This window comes from Elephas maximus, chromosome 1 (assembly GCF_024166365.1).
Source record: "Elephas maximus indicus isolate mEleMax1 chromosome 1, mEleMax1 primary haplotype, whole genome shotgun sequence".
Lineage (NCBI taxonomy): Eukaryota > Metazoa > Chordata > Mammalia > Proboscidea > Elephantidae > Elephas > Elephas maximus.
In genome coordinates this window covers 77,746,243-77,762,137 of record NC_064819.1, presented here as the reverse complement: position 1 = coordinate 77,762,137, position 15,895 = coordinate 77,746,243, and the positions used below count along the sequence as shown (strand labels likewise).

Sequence of the window (15,895 nt, the reverse complement as noted above, 5' to 3'; positions counted from 1 at the left end):
GGATGTCTTTTAGAATGGAGAGCAGTAAAAATGCATTTTCTATTAATTATATCTGTGCTCTTGAAAGAAGTATAGACTTCTTAGTAGACTCCTTACACAGTAGTTTGTGACCACAGCTGTTTGCACAAAAGTCACATAATTGACTGATAAGCTGTGAGGTGAGTGGAATATAAACCATTCTGCAAGTCATTTCCATTTATCTCAGGGCCATTACAAATTGATCTGGAAAGACCAATTAAGTTATTTTCCTGAACTTGGAGCAGGAGGCTTTCCTTTCTTACATTCTAGACCAGGGCTTTTTATCATCTTAATGAGCTTACAAAACAGCTAGAAATCTGGCGAAAATGCATATTTTTTATTTAGTATATGTAGTATGTATAAGAATCACCTACAGCTATTGTTAAAACACAGATTTCTGGACCCACCCCCAGAGACACAGATTTAGTAGGTCTGGAGTGAGGTCCAAGAACTTGCTTTTTTAATTGGCTCCTGGGTGCTGCTGGTGGCAGCTGACCACCCCTTGAGTAACACTGCTCTAAACCAAAACTTCTCACACTCTAAATGTGCATAGGAGTTGCCTCAATATTTTGCTAAAATTCAGATTGTCTTTCGGTAAATCTGGGTGTGGTGGAGATTCTGTACTTCTAACCAGCTCTCTGGTGCTGCAGAAGTTGCTGGTACAGAGACCAGACTTGGAATAGAAGCCTCTCAATATTCCCAAATACTACTGTATATTGGAATCACCAGCAGAGCTTTTAAAAACTCTGATGCCTGAGTGACATCCCATACCAATTAAATCAGGATGTCTGGGGGTGGGAGCCGGCAAACTGATATTTTATAAAGATCCTGAGGTGACTCTAATGTGCAAAGTTTGGGAACAAGTGCTTTAGGCCATTTCCTTATCATTGGTTATTCTGATTATCCTACTTGCATGCTTACAGTTTTTATTGTATATAATAAAATCAAATCTGTTTTTACGTGCAAAACTCTCATCCATAGTCTAGCATAGATCGTATTTAACACCATCAATCATGTAACAACGGAAATTCTGGTGGCATAGTGGTTAAGAGATCCTCTTGTCCATTAGTCCGGATCTCCCGTCACTCCCTGCCTTCTCGACATTGCTTTTGGGCAGGTGTTGCCCATTAGGTCTTCTATATTTGATTGAACTAAGAAGCACGTTCCTCACGTGTGTTATTGTTTGTTTTATAGGCCTGTCCAATCTCTGGCTGAAGATGGACTTCAGGATTGGCTTCAGCTCTGAGTTAGCAGGGAGTCTGGAGGCTGTACTCTGGGTTGCGGGGGCTGGGCGGGTCATGAAACTTTGGTTGATTAAAAAACAATTACCATTGTAAAAAAAAATAGTGTCACAGTGTCAATAAAAACATTTGCTTTATGAGAGCTTCTAACACCTAACTTCGAGAAGATTAACTTTGTTTTCTCTTTTTAAGAGAAGTTGTTTTATATTTTTATACTTTAACTTGGACAGAATTGTTTCGGATTATTGGAAAACCAAACGCACGCTAGTTGGAATAATTTATACACATGAAATTGCAAAAGCGTTATCTTTGATATTTTTCCAAAATCCCTGGGGTAAGAGAACCATGTTAACTGTATAATAATTTTCGTGTTTTTGTTTTTCAGTGAAAGTGTTCTTTTCCCAAAGAGGAAAAGATGGTCGACAAGCTGCATTGGCCGGGAATCGAACCCCGGCCTCCCGCGTGGGAGGCGAGAATTCTACCACTGAACCACCAATGCTTCCCATTGCGCTGTTTTTCTTTTTTAAGCCTCATATAGCTATACTAACTCCATTCCTAAATTGTTAGTAAAATAAAAATGCATGTTTTTTTTCCCTCTGGGAATTTCGTAAGTCCAGTTAAAGAAAAGATTATATCTAAAAGATGTTCTGAGAAAACCCATAAAGTAGCAGGAAGCTAAACCTCCTCTGATATGTGACCCTTGATGAAAAATACCTACAAACACAAAACATAGGAAAATGTCTTTCTCCATCCCACCATCAATTTAAATCTCTAGTGAAAACAAATTCTGAAAATCCCTCTTTTAGCATGCAAGCCAATTTTATTAATGTAGTAGATCAAAGCACTCAATTCAACTCTGAAACACCAAGTTACAACATCTCCAGGAGAAAACAAAAACTTCTATTGACATTCTGTTTAGGAGACCCAAGATTGGAAAGGAAGGTATTGTCACTGAAAGTGGGAATGATAACGTAGAATTCTGAAAGTATTCTTCTAATCTCCTCCATATGGGCATCCCCATTACTTGACCCCTGGAGAGGGTGACCACCAGTTACTGAGATTGCTGTGGCACTTTGCAACCAAAAGTCAAAAAGAGGCCTCAAAATAAATGAAGATATGACCCTTGTTTCTGAGGATTTTGGAGAAGAAGCCAACACATAGAAAACCAAAGTCAAACAATGAAGAGTAAATTGGGAGAAAAAAGCTGAGTTAATTGGGTAAGGAGGAACGCAACCTCCAGAGTCTTAAACGTGTCTTACAGGTTATAAGAGCAAAGTTGAACTATTTATTGAGATTTTGAAGTCCAGTTTATGGTGGTCTTTCAAAGTGAGGAGGAGGTTCAGATTGGGTAAGGATCATGATATAATAGTTTAGAATTGGTAGACACAGCCAGGAAAGGATTTTGAGGTTGTAAACATTATCTATTGCTGTGTAACAAATTGTCCTAAAAAGTAGTGGGTTACAGCAACAAGCATTTATCATCTCATAGTTTCTGTAGGTCAAGAATTCAGGGGGCTTAGCTGATGGGGTTTCTTATGAGGTTGCAAACAAGATGCTGACAGGGGCTACAATTATCTGAAGGCTTACCTGGGGCTGGAGAACACTCTTCCAAACTCAGTCACTTGGCTGTTGAATGGAACCTTAGTTTTTGTTTTGACCACATGGGCCTCTCCATGCTATGTCCTCCTGATGTGGCTGCTGGATTCCACCAGATCAAGTGATCTGAGAAAGCCAAGAGGAAGCTGTAGCATCTTGTATGACTTAGTATGGCACTGTCACTTGCACATTATTCTATTCACTAGAACCACTCAAGGGGAAGGAAATTGAAGGACAGGGGTATTTAAGGCTGTGTGGACGTATTTTAAAAACACCACAGCTACTTAAAGAGTATTGGTGTGTAATCCGTCATTCCGTATCTTCTAACGAGAAGTTGATAGGCCTTCCAAGAAATTCCTGCAATGAACAATAAAGTTCCTGGAATAAGCAAAAAGTTTTTTGCAACTTTCGTCTTCCTAGGCAAGAATCTCAGAGAATGGTAGTGTTATGCATGAAAATACTGGAATACTAAACTCATGTGAATGTAGACAGTAATCTGTGGGGATGGTTTCAATTCTCACATTCATTATAAAATCAAACCCGTTGTCGTGGGGTTGATTCTGACCCGTAGCAACTCTATAGAACAAAGTAGATCTGCCCATAGAGTTTCTAAGGATCGCCTGGTGAATTATGAACTGTGGAATTTTTGGTTAGCAGCCTTAGCTCTTAACCACTAGGCCAAGGCTCCCATAAATTATGCAGATACAGTTTCTGACAGAGGAACTTAAAAAGCAATATTAAAAACAATAAACTCTGGAAAAAAATTACCTAGAAATTACTGGCTGACTTACAATAAAGTTTAAAATACTCATTGTTTTAATATCCCTCCTTTTTCAAAATTAGACACTACTTCCTAATATTCAGGATTTTTAAAAGCAGCTTTGGATTGGTATTTTATGGAAATGATACACTAGCTTGACTTTTAAATTGAAACAGAGGTGGAATGTAGCATTCCCTTATCAAACATCAGAGTCAATAAAAACGGTTACAATGTATCAGTATGTTAGACGTTGTGACTAGAGGATGCCCTGGGGATGGCAGTGAGATGAAACTGAATGCTCAGCTAAAAGACAAATCTAGGGAAAACGGGAGAGTGTGCACATATCAAACCTAAAATTGGGAAACCCATGTATGAGACAGAATAAAAATGTCATTTTGTTCACCTAAAACACAATAAAATATCTTTTTTTTAAATCTCGTATTTGGAGGTAAGTCAACCTCCCCGACAAGATTACTGCCTCCTTTTTGTCTCTTGTTCTAGGGTCTGGGCCTCAGCTTTGTTGGTAAACTCAGTGAAATTATCACCTGAGGGTAGTTAGGTTCAGGGACTGATTCACACTAATAGGACTCACAGAAGCCTGATGTTATAAATCCGAACACAATTTATTAACTGGGAGGGGAGTTTAATTTTTCAAGACAGATATTCATAGCCACTCTTCAGGTCACCTTGATCCTGATCATGAGGTTCTCTAGAGGGTGACTCAGTAATGATAAAGGGGCCTGGTAGCATGGCATCGGAGGAAAGAAAAGCGGGTCTTGAGGGATATTTCATCCTGGTTATGATAAAGCCTGATGAAGTGCCCAAGGTTATTTTTTAAAGGAGATTCCTACATGTTATTCTATACCGTATTGCAAGAGCCCCACAATTACAGCTAAACTACCCACTGCATCTTTCATAACACAAAGAAATCATAAACTATAAGAAACAATGTAACATGCTTCACGTCATTCTGCCTTCTCAACTCTTGATCTGTTTAATTCCCTTCCAATTAACAGACATTTATGGATCTCCTACTATGTACTTTTTTTTTTTTTTTTTACTATGTACTTAGCATTGGGTATTTAATAAAAAAAAAAAAAAAAAGGAGTTCCAGTAGACCCAGTTCCGACTCGTCGATCCGCCCCATTCGGTTTCCAAGGAGCTCCTGGTTGAGCCTAGATGCCCACCTTTTGGTTAGCAGCCGTAGTTCTCCACCACTACGCCACCAGGCTTTCTTAACGTTACTTATGGCTCTCAATGAAGTAGACATAGTTTCTGATGCCATAAAAATGAGAGTTAAATATCTTTTTAAGTAAGGCGGCAAAAGGTGCACGGCGCATCTGAGGATTTTGTGCCCCCATCATAGAATCCCAACAGCAAGTCAAAGGCAAAAGAAAACTCTGAAAACGTACAATCTTCTAGTCTCTGCAGCCTTAACAGATTTCAAACTGGAGATCTTCACAGTTAACTACGCCTCGAAGGAAAGTATACTGTGAAATTTACTTATTTTTTCTTCCTCCAGGAGACAACGACCCGTGACCCCGGCGTGACTTGAACACGCAACCTTCTGATCTGGAGTCAGACGCGCTACCGTTGCGCCACGAGGTCACAGCTCACCGATTTAGCCTATTTAAAATAGGATCTTGATTCATCCCCCTTCCTCCAGAGCCAAAATATTTATTTCTCTGTTATTAGCTTTGACCGTTTTTCTCTCCACCTTTCACAGTTTTGCCAACTCTTCCTTGAGAAAAAAATGAAGGATTGACCAGAGTGAATATTAATCTCAAACGTTCCGTGTAAGAAAAGCCCAGGAAAAAACTTTCGATCTTTCTACTCGTCGACATTTCCCTATTATTGGGTTTAGAGTCTCAGTGAAACAGAAGTAAAAACGGCTACAAAGTTTGCAGTATTACTTTTCCTATAAATTCACTAGATGCCTCTCTCTTCTGTATCCCACTTTCAGCCTTGTGGTGCCAGGCCTCGCGGTCTTCTGCCTTCCTCCTCCCTATCCGAATGCCCACCGGCCTCTCCTCAGCCTGGTGAAAAGCTGCTTGTCCTCAAAGCCTAGAGCGGGTGGCATCTCTTGACAAAATCCTCACTTTCTCAGTCAGGATCCGTGGGCACTGCGGCCTCTATTGCGTGCAAGTGACATTCAGTTTACAACAGGAACTCCGGATTTATAAACGGTTAACATTTACTGAGTGCTTACCACTTACTATTAGTCCTGTGTTAATGGGATTTTTAATTCATATTACCTTATATATGTGGTAGAAAACTATTCCACCTTTGCCTGAATGGTGAAGGTCTGGAAGCCAGGGCTTTGGGAATAAGTAAATTGTTAGAAATGTAAAATCTCCGCCACACTCCAGACGTGCTGAATGGGACACTCTGGGCTTGAAGCCCCAGCGATCTGTGTTTTAACAAACTCTCCAGGTGGTCGTGATGCACAGAAAAGTTTGAGAATTGCTGCTCTAGCCTAGAAACGCTATATTTTACTTTCTCAAGGAAATAAACTTCCCGTCTTCTTCCAGGATAGAGGAAGGGCAGTTTCCAGGTGAAGCTGGTGCTGACAATTCCTGAGACAATGAGGCCATATCATGGGTGATAGAGATGGGGGTTCTGCGGTGCAAATCTGGTTGCCTCTCTGCTTTTCCCACTGTTGGTTTAGGTCTGACAAATCAGCTATCACTCCTCAACAGCCTTTCCAGATTATAACACCTTGTTGCTGTTTTCTCCACTCTTGAGCTTTATATCCTACATGAATTTGTATTTTAGAATTATTTCAGTGTGATGTCTGGAGTACCCAAAAGTAAAGTGTTGTGTTTACTTCAGAAACTTTACCTGGAAGGCAAGGGAGTGGAGGTTTCCTGGACCTGTAAAGCAGCTGGGTTCTGTGTTGGCCTAGTTAACTCCTCTCCTCCTTCAGCTCTCAGCTCAAGCATTTCCTCCCTGGTGTGGCCTTCCTCCCTGATTTCCATACAGAGATAAAGCACTCTATCAAGTAAAGCCTTCTAACTAATAATAGCACCATATTCCAATTATTGTAACATTGTTTCCCTCCTTTGCAGTTATCTAGTTGTAACTCTACAGTATTTTTGATCATTAAATTAAATTTGTTTCCCCAGTTAGTCTGCAGCATTTTCGAGGCATTGGAATCTCCCTGAAATACAATAATAATTTCCCTATATTATATATACACGTACCAAAAACAAAAAAAAGAAACCCAAACCCGTTGCCTTGGAGTCATTCCAATTCATAGCAACCCTATATATATACTGTAAAAGGTATACATATGTACTTTACAAAGTATATATATATACTTTATAAATTATAAATATGAATTTATAAATACTTTATAAATTATATGTGTATGCTATATTAGCGGAAACGCTGGTGGCGTAGTGGTTAAGTGCTATGGCTGCTAACTACAAGGTCGGCAGTTCGAATCCACCAGGCGGTCATTGGAAACCTTGTGGGGCAGTTCTACTCTGTCCCGTAGGGTCGCTATGGGTCAGAATTCACTCGACGGCAATGAGTTTGGTTTTTTTTAGTTTATTACATTTACAGCTCAAGTTTTAAAAGTTTTAAAAAGTTTTCGGCACCCAGTTTTACAGGCTTAGGTTGACTAATGATTAGGGCGTCTGACATTGGATCTAGAAAATGGAGGAGGTCGAATCCTTTAGTGGTTAATGAATAGCTTCCACTGGAAGAATCCCAGAGCTTGTTGGTCGCTGTGCTCGGTTTTAAAATGTGTATTTTCTTTTCTTGGTTAAAGTCGGAAATAAGAAATCTACTTATTTTCACCTTAATATTTTATCCTCCATGTATTTCCCCTCCACATTCTTTGTTTTTGTTTCTTTTTTTCTCCCTCCAAGTGTCTCTTTGTTTATATCTGCCACTTCTCGTTACCGAGTCCTATGAGTCGGAACAACTCGACGGCACGCAACAACAACCCCTCATTACCACCACACCAGTCAGTCCATTCCGGGTCGGAGCTACTCAAAATTTGGTTGGTGGACCGGCAGCAGCCGCTGGGAGCTGCTTAGAAATGCAAATTTGGGGAGTACATCAAGTGCTACAGCTGCTAACCAAGAGGTCTGCAGTTCCTATCCGCCAGGCCCTCCTTGGAAAATCTAGGAGGCAGTTCTACTCTGTTCTATAGGGTCGCTATGAGTCGGAATCGACTCGACGGCACTGGGGTTTTTGGGATCCCTCAGCCCCGCGCCACCCTCCATTTACTGAATTAGAATCTCTGGAGGTGGGGCCCAGGAATCTGGATTTTAACAAGATATCCAAGTGATTCCTATATGCACTCGAGTTTGAGAACCTCGGAGACCTTACAATCTACATAATGTCACTTTCTTCCCGTCCACTTGACATGAAAGTGAAAACTCCTCCAAGCCTTTTGGCGCCAATCAAGTTGAGTTCACAGGTTGCTAAGCAAAGACTTGGAGGCGCGTGGAGAGGTGCACCCGGGAAAAGAAAGCAGGAAAGAAGGCAACGGTCTTGACAAGAGTAACCTCTCACAAATGCAGAAAGAATGATAGAAGTAGAACAATCACTATCCGTAGCCCCCAGAGAAATAGTAGACTTAGGCAAAGAGCGTTCGCGATCTTAAAACCATTAGGCAAAAGGTTACTGGGAAATAAGAGATGTGCATGGCGCTAAAGTTACCATCCCACAGATTAAGTCCCAAATGGAAAGGTAAAAAATAAAAAACCCTGGGAGCACCAATTTATTTTCATTATCATCGGTATATCTTGACAAGTGCCTGTTAAAGTGAAGTAAAACAAACAAAAAAAAACAAACCTATTGCCAATAGCGGCCGATGGATTAGAACTCCCAATCTTTTGGTTAGCAGCCGAACGCTTAACCATCGAGCCTCCAGAGATCCTTAACAGCATACAGTGTCAGGCCAAAAATGCTGAACCTGAATCTAATCAATTAATCAAAATGATATAATCATTCCAGTGTACAGGTAGTAGAGGAATGAATTAAAAGATGGCATGAGGAAACCATGAGACAAATTGAGAATGTAGGACATTCCACAAGGCAATTGGCTTGGGCTTTTTAAAAATGAATGCCAAAACAGGCAAAACAAGAAAACATGATGGGAGGCTGGTCTAAACTAAAAGGGATTAAGGAAAAACCAAAGGCAATGAATGACCTTTGGCTGGATCCTGGTTAGAAAAAAACAGTTATGAAAGAAGTATCGTTGTTATTGGTTACAGTCGATTATTATCAAGTCCTTATTAAAATGAAAGTATCATGGAATAGAGGATATGTGGTAACAGAGTACAGTGTAAAGAACCTATGGGTATCTGTAGTTGTCGAGTGGTTAAGGCGATGATCTAGAAGTCCACTGAGGTTACCTCGCGGACTACGAGCGTTGACTTTTGTCTTCATCTCTGCCTCTGATTGCTAATTACCATATTGTATTGCAAGCTACTTTCAAAAATATTGAACGTTCTCTCGGACCTTTTACAAGTTACTTAACAATGGATTTCTCATTGCCCTGGGTGGAATTATTTTGAATGACTAAACTAAGTCAAGGGCACCAATAGAATCCTATTTTGATTCAGTTCTGAGCTTTCTTGGGTTTGAAATTCCGACGATTGAAAAAAGCAAGCTGAAAGTAGGGCTTCACATAGTCACCTTTAGAATGACACCGTAATCCCATCACTTCGTTTTTCTATGGGTGTAATTAAAAAACTTCTTGTGTAGACGGGCCAGTGGCGCAATGGATAACGCGTCTGACTACGGATCAGAAGATTCCAGGTTCGACTCCTGGCTGGTTCGTTCCCAACTGCGTTTTTAAGATTCCACTAATTAAAAAGGTTCCATGGAAATATTAGGTTCAGAGAAATAACTCCACCAGAAATATTATTCTCTCACCATCAAAGTGTTTGTTCTGCGTCTACTGAGTACAAAGGACATTGAGCAAAGACGTTGGAGAGACTCCGTTGTCTGACATCCTGTAATGATCTGCTGAGTGCTGCCTTCTGTTCTCATTTCTCCCTCGCTCCAAATACAAAAGAGCTGTTGCTGCCTCTTCCACTATTCTGTAGGTGTTTTTGTTTTGTTTGTTTGATTGATTTAATTTGGAAGAAATACCTCTGTTTTAGGCTGAGTTCTCTAGAAGAGCAATACCAGTGAAGTGTCCCATAAACTTCCAAAATGCGGCTGAGGGGTTCGAACTGCCAATCTTTTAACCACTGCACCGTTAAAAAATAAAAAAATAAAAAGCTCCATAAATATATATACAAAAAGCCAAAACCAAACTCAGTGCCCCGAAGTCGATTGCGACTCTATAGGACAGAGTAGGACTGCCCCACAGTTTCCAAGGAGCTCCTGGCAAATTCGAACTGCCGAATCCATTGGTTAGCAGCTGTAGCACTTAACCACTACGCCACCAGGGCTTTCCGTAAGGATTCGTAAAATCTAGCCCCAGAAACCTCTTATGTTACCTGCTATACTAGTCATTCGCTCATTTCCAGGCACATTGGCCTTTTACCATTCTTGGAACAAACGAGGCTGCTCCTGCCACAGAATGTTTGCATTTTCTGTTCTCTCTGCCTGCAACCACCATTCCTCATATAGCAATGTGGCTCTCTCTCTCATCTCTTTAAAATAGTTGCTGAAATTCATCTTCTCAGTGAGACTTTCCCTGACTTTTCTGTTTAAATTTGCAACACCTCCACTGCCCACCAACACAAACACTCTTTATTCTCCTTCCCTGCCTTATCTTTCTTCACGGTTTATTTATTTTTTTGTTTCCTCCACTGGAATGTAAGCTTCATAAGAGCAGGGTTTTGTTTTGTTTTGTTTTTCATTTATTGGCTGCTGTAGTCCTAGCACTACACAGTGACTGGCAATCAAATATTTTTTTGCTTGAATAAATGAATAAATAACTACAAAAATAGAGTAAAGAGGATTTTGGAATTAGTAAAGGAATAAATGAATGCAGCAAGAGCTTTTGCTCTGCACAACTTTGAACAAGTTATTTAAACTCTAAAAACTTCAGTATTCTCATTTGTAAAGTGAGAATAATAGTAGTACTTTGTAGAATTGTGAAGATTAAATGATTTGGAACTGGGACTAGTGAATGGCACATAAATGCTCAAGCAATCAATAAAAGCCATTATTGTTGCTTTTATTGTTCTAGTTATTTTTGAGAGTTGGTTTTTGGATAGTGGTGTATGGCAGACAGAGAAGCAGAAGTCTGAGAGAACTGCACATCAAAAAGTTTCTTCTCAGGCCCCATGGCAACTGTAGCAGGTTCCCCCTCATATTACAAATTAGTGCCCTTTTTCTCTTATCTAAAGCAGATGCTGGGAGTAGGTCCGAATCATGGCGACACTTCTCGGTGGTAGATCGCCAGGTCTTTCTTCAAGGGGCCTTTGAATGGACTCCAGCCTTTTGGTTAGCTGACAAGAGCCGTTTTCTACCACCTTGGAATTTGGGGCGAAAAAGATATCAAGATAGCAGAGGATGGTTTCGATCCATCGACCTCGGGGTTATGGGTCCAGCACGCTTCCGCTGCGCCACTCTGCTCCCTCATTGTTAGTCTTTTCTTTGAACAATCCAATGTAAATTTCTAGTTGTTTTCTGTTTGCATCGGGTATGGTATAAGGTATTTCCTTTCCGCTTTCTCTGACCTGTAAACGCTGGTGGCTTAGTGGTTAAGTGCTATGACTGGTAACCTTAAAGGCTGGCATTGTGACTCCACCACGCGCTTCTTGGAAATTCTACGGGGCAGTTATACTCTGTCCTAAAAAGCCACTAGGAGTCGGAATCGACTCGACTGCAACGGGTTTTTCTGGTGGTTTTGGTCTTTCCACCTACCTCCTCTATTTTTCGTCTTTCATCTTGGGCCTGCTCCACATTCCCTTTTCAAAATCGTTGCCTAAAAACAGTTTCTAAGATGTCTGCACTTTTGCAGCTTACTGAAGAAAACCGAAGCTCTGAAACTCTGTCTTAGGAACTTGGCACTCAACTCGTTAGAGTCTCAAATACTGATTTCTAGGAATGAATTTTGAACTCAGGTTTTTCCGGCGCCTCCCACGGTGCACGTACTGACTCTGCAGCTGGAACCAACTCCTGGGTTCTTCGCGTCCTTGGGAAGGCAGAGGAGAGGAAGGGGCGCTGACTAGTCCTGTGGCCCTTTTCCTGGCCATGCTGGAGCGACCAAGTCAAAACTGAAGAGGGAGCAGAAAAGAAAAGCAAATCATTCTGTGAGTCGTCTTTCGCGAAGGATGCGGGAGACGTGGAGAGCACACGCTGTGACTATACACAAGGTTCAGCGCTCCTTTTCCCTTACACGGTGAAAGTTCACAAAGATTGTAGGGGCGATTTCTCTCTATTTACAAGACTGAATAAGAGAGTGTGTGTATTGACAACTTGTTCTATGGACTTTGGATCAGAAAATAAAGGCTAAAATCGCTTTCTAGTTACGCTTGTCATCGGTTTTTGTCAGCGAGTCTTGGTTCTTCCAGGGAAAGAATCGGGCAAAGTCATTTGAAAACTTTTCCATTGCGTCATTTCTTAGGCAACGCCCTTTCCCTCAGTTTCCCTTCTTGTTCCTCCCACCGACTATCTATTCTTTCCACCATCTGCCAGGGACACTCGCGGAAGTATCTTTGAAAACTCCAGAGAGCCCGAATGGACCCGCATTGTTCTGAGCCCAACTCTCCTCGTCCTTCTCCCTGCAGTAAACACTGAGCAGTAATCGTGTAACAAACAGCTTGGCGGTTAAATAGAACGCTCAGTATAATAAGGCTCGGTTGCAGTCCTGAGGCCTGGGGTATGTGATTAACAACTTTAAAAAATCCTAGTAATTCCCGAAATCATGATAATTTCTAATACTTCTTGGTGATCTCGGTCATTTTATATAGTGAATTAAAGAAAGTACATCTCACTTGTGGTCTAAATTGCTTAGTTGCTAGAGCATCAGACCTTTAAAATGAGAGTTCAAGGTTCAAGTCTCTATTGAGTTGATGTACGCTGTTTTTGTTTCACTTCTGGATAGGTAACAGAGCCAGTTTAGGGACGTATCTGGAGTTGGCATACATGACAGCCCAAACCCACAAAGGCACTGCCCTGAAAGAACTTATGCTCTAGTCTGTCTTCATTTGTTACCCTTTCCCAATGTTAACTGAACCAACCCCCCGCCAAGTTTCCAAGGAAAATAGAAAAAGTTTCATGTAAAAATAATAAGCTAGTGATGTAATAACTAGGAAGTCAAGCCTTTAAAAATTCCCTTTGGGTGGTTCATTAATCTGGGTGTGGGAAGAGCAGTTTAGGGAAGCCCCAGTAGAATGTAAAATCTTTGAGAGCAGTGACATTTGCATCTTCTGTCTCCAGAGCAGATGTATAAAGACTTAGGGACATGGAATGTGGCCGTTGTTCTCGCGAGTTCCCCTGCCACTTGGGTCATATGACCCAGCAGACTTTTTAATACTAGAAGTGTCTGTGAAGGGAAAAAATGACTTGTGGAATTTTTTTGCAAGTCTTAGTAGCAGAATCTGGAACAGGACCAGTATCAATGTATTAATGTGGGGTGGACACTACATGTTTAAGGTCTTTCTTCAGATCCAAGATAGTTCTCCTGTTCTATGCTATAACAATTCCAAAGGATTCTGGAACAAAGCCATGCCACCATTTGAAAAGCAGTTCTGGGTGTGCTACTGCGTCCTGGTAAAGACGGATCATATGACCACAAGAAATTAAATGGTCTTGTAGCCAGGATGCCCATCATCAGCTGGGTTTGGTTAGGAACAATAAGTTATAAGATAAGGAACCTGTTGTACAATCAAAGAGATTCGTCCAGGAGAAGAGACAAGCAGGGCCAAGAGATGCAAGTAATCTGCATGAGCATGTGTTCCAGACCACCAAGTCAGTCACCACTTGGGCCCCAATTCCTCTCCCTCAATTCAAAACCATTGCTTCAGGTGAATCCTTATGATGAGTAGATGAAGGAAGAAAGTCCGAGTTTAATTCACAGATGTGTCAGCTTGGCATATGAGTGCAAGCCAAAAGTGATTTTCTGGAGCACTACAGCTCCACACTACAGCTCTGAATAACAATGGAGAGGAAATATCCCAAATTGATAGGGCTTGTCTTAATTTCCTAGGGCTTCCAAAGCAAAAATACCACAAAGTGTGTGAATTTAAAGAACAGAAATTTATTTCCATCAGCTATTTTCTCTTTGTCAACTCTAGGGAACAGCCTTCCTTGTCTCTTTCAGTTTCTGACAGTCCCAGGCATTTACTGGCATTCTTTGCCTTTAGACAGATCTTCACATGCTGTCTTCCCCCTATGTGTGACTCTTTTTATAAGACACACTGGGGAGGGGAGGGAGTCCCTAAAAAAAAAAAACTAACCAAAAGGTTAGTAGATCAAACTCATCCAGAGGCAACTTGGAAAAAAGGCCTGACAATCTGCTTTCACAGCCTTACGAACCTATGGAGTGCAGTTCTACTCTGCTCACGTGGCGTTGCCGTGAGTCAGAATTGACTCCATGGTAATTGATTTAGTCTCCTGGTTTCTATTGAGAGGGGATTATACCCACCCTACTCTGGCAGGATGTTGTTAACTAATAACACCTGCAAAGGAAAACACTGTTTTCCCAAACAAGGTCACAATCTCAGGTACAGGGGTTAAGACATCAACATATCTTTTTCAGGGATTATTATAGAATGTATTGAATATGTATTGAAGTCCTGGCACCTCTACCTGTAGTTGTGACCCCAACTGAAAATAAGATTTTTCTTTTGTTATATTAATGAGGTCATACTGAAATAGGATGGGTCTTAAACCTAATCACGTATGAGTTATAAAAAGAGCAGAATAGACAAAGAGACCCACAGGAGGAAGACAGATGCTATCTGAGAATGGAGACAACCCCAGGAATTCCAAGGATTCCGGCTACTAGAAACTGAAATGGCCAAAGAAGAATGTCTCCCTAGAGCCACGCCCTGAATTTGGACTTTTAGCCTTCTAAACTGTGAGAAAATAAATTTCTGTTCTTTAAAGCTACCCACTGTGGTATTTCTTGTAGATCGCACTTATCTATTTGTCCTCAGATTTATACATCACCCATGCTGTTTTGTGCTCTATACAACCAAGATGGTGGACTGTATAAGTTGCATTTCCCATCCTCTCTTATCAGCTGGGTTCTGGCTGGGGTTAGCCAGCATCAGGCACCAGATAGAGATTACAGGCAAGAAAGAAAATTGAAATTGAGATATCACCCACCCCTGCTTGGCCTTGATTACATCTTTCAATGACTCGAATGCCTGATGGACAACTGGTTCAGGTTCTTCCAGGTGGCCCAGGTTTTTGGCCTTCAATGGATTCAAAGGATTACTATTGGTAATCGCTGTCCCATTTATCAGATCAGCTCTTCCATCACCAGTGTAGTCAATTTACTGTTTTAAATTTTCTCCATTTTATTATCTACAATAATCTATGCAGGGTTCTCATGGATTCACATACATACTAACAAGAGTTAAAAGTGTCATTTTTGACATTTATATCCTTGATCCTTCTGATGTTAATTTTTAATCAACTTCACATTTTCCCCATGAGAATATATTTTTTCCTAGATCCATTTATTAAACAGCTATAACTCTCCTCTAATCTGACATGTTGCCTCTGTCAATATACCAAATTGTATATATACATGAATCTGTTTCTGAACTCTCTATTTTATTTGTCCATTTGAGATTCTGTATCAGTGCCTGTATTGTAATGTTTTAATAAATAGTGTCTCATAAGTTCTGCAAGTTTCTGGCAATTATCTCCCTATTTTTAGTCGAAAGTGTATGTGCTTTTATAGGTTCTACCACTTTTGCATAATTGTAAAACCAGTATAACAAGTTCTTGGAAAACACTGTTGAAATTTATGTTGAAATTACGTTGAACCAATAGGTCAATTTAGGATGAAATTATATACTTGAGATTAAGTTTTTGTATCTGTAAACATATATTTATCTGTGTATTTAGGTCTTTAACGTCTGTCTGAAATTAGGCTACTTGTCATTCTACCTCTTCTAATATCATTAGAAAGTTTGTATTTTTCATCTATTAGTTATCTTCATCATTGTATCATTGTATAAGAGCATCATTCCCTCTTTCTTTAGACAATCTTTTATTTGCTTAGTTTAAGAAGTAATAACAAGATTGTGTACTCTTATCTCCCTACCTCCCTTTCTTCTCCACAACCGAATTTAATTATTTTTGGCTCTTAACGTTTACATTAGTGCAGTTAGCTAAGCTT

At 40.5% G+C, this 15,895-nt stretch overlaps 3 non-coding genes across 3 annotated transcripts; 1 reads left to right on the top strand and 2 right to left on the bottom strand.

The window, feature by feature from the left end:
• Positions 1–1,687: 1,687 nt before the first annotated feature.
• On the bottom strand, positions 1,688–1,758 carry TRNAG-CCC (transfer RNA glycine (anticodon CCC)). The gene has a single exon. It is a non-coding gene; the product is annotated as a tRNA-Gly (tRNA).
• A 3,393-nt stretch (positions 1,759–5,151) lies between these two features.
• Positions 5,152–5,223, bottom strand: TRNAW-CCA (transfer RNA tryptophan (anticodon CCA)). The gene has a single exon. It is a non-coding gene; the product is annotated as a tRNA-Trp (tRNA).
• Positions 5,224–9,341: 4,118 nt separating this feature from the next.
• TRNAR-ACG (transfer RNA arginine (anticodon ACG)) lies at positions 9,342–9,414 on the top strand. The gene has a single exon. It is a non-coding gene; the product is annotated as a tRNA-Arg (tRNA).
• The last annotated feature ends 6,481 nt before the right edge of the window (positions 9,415–15,895 follow it).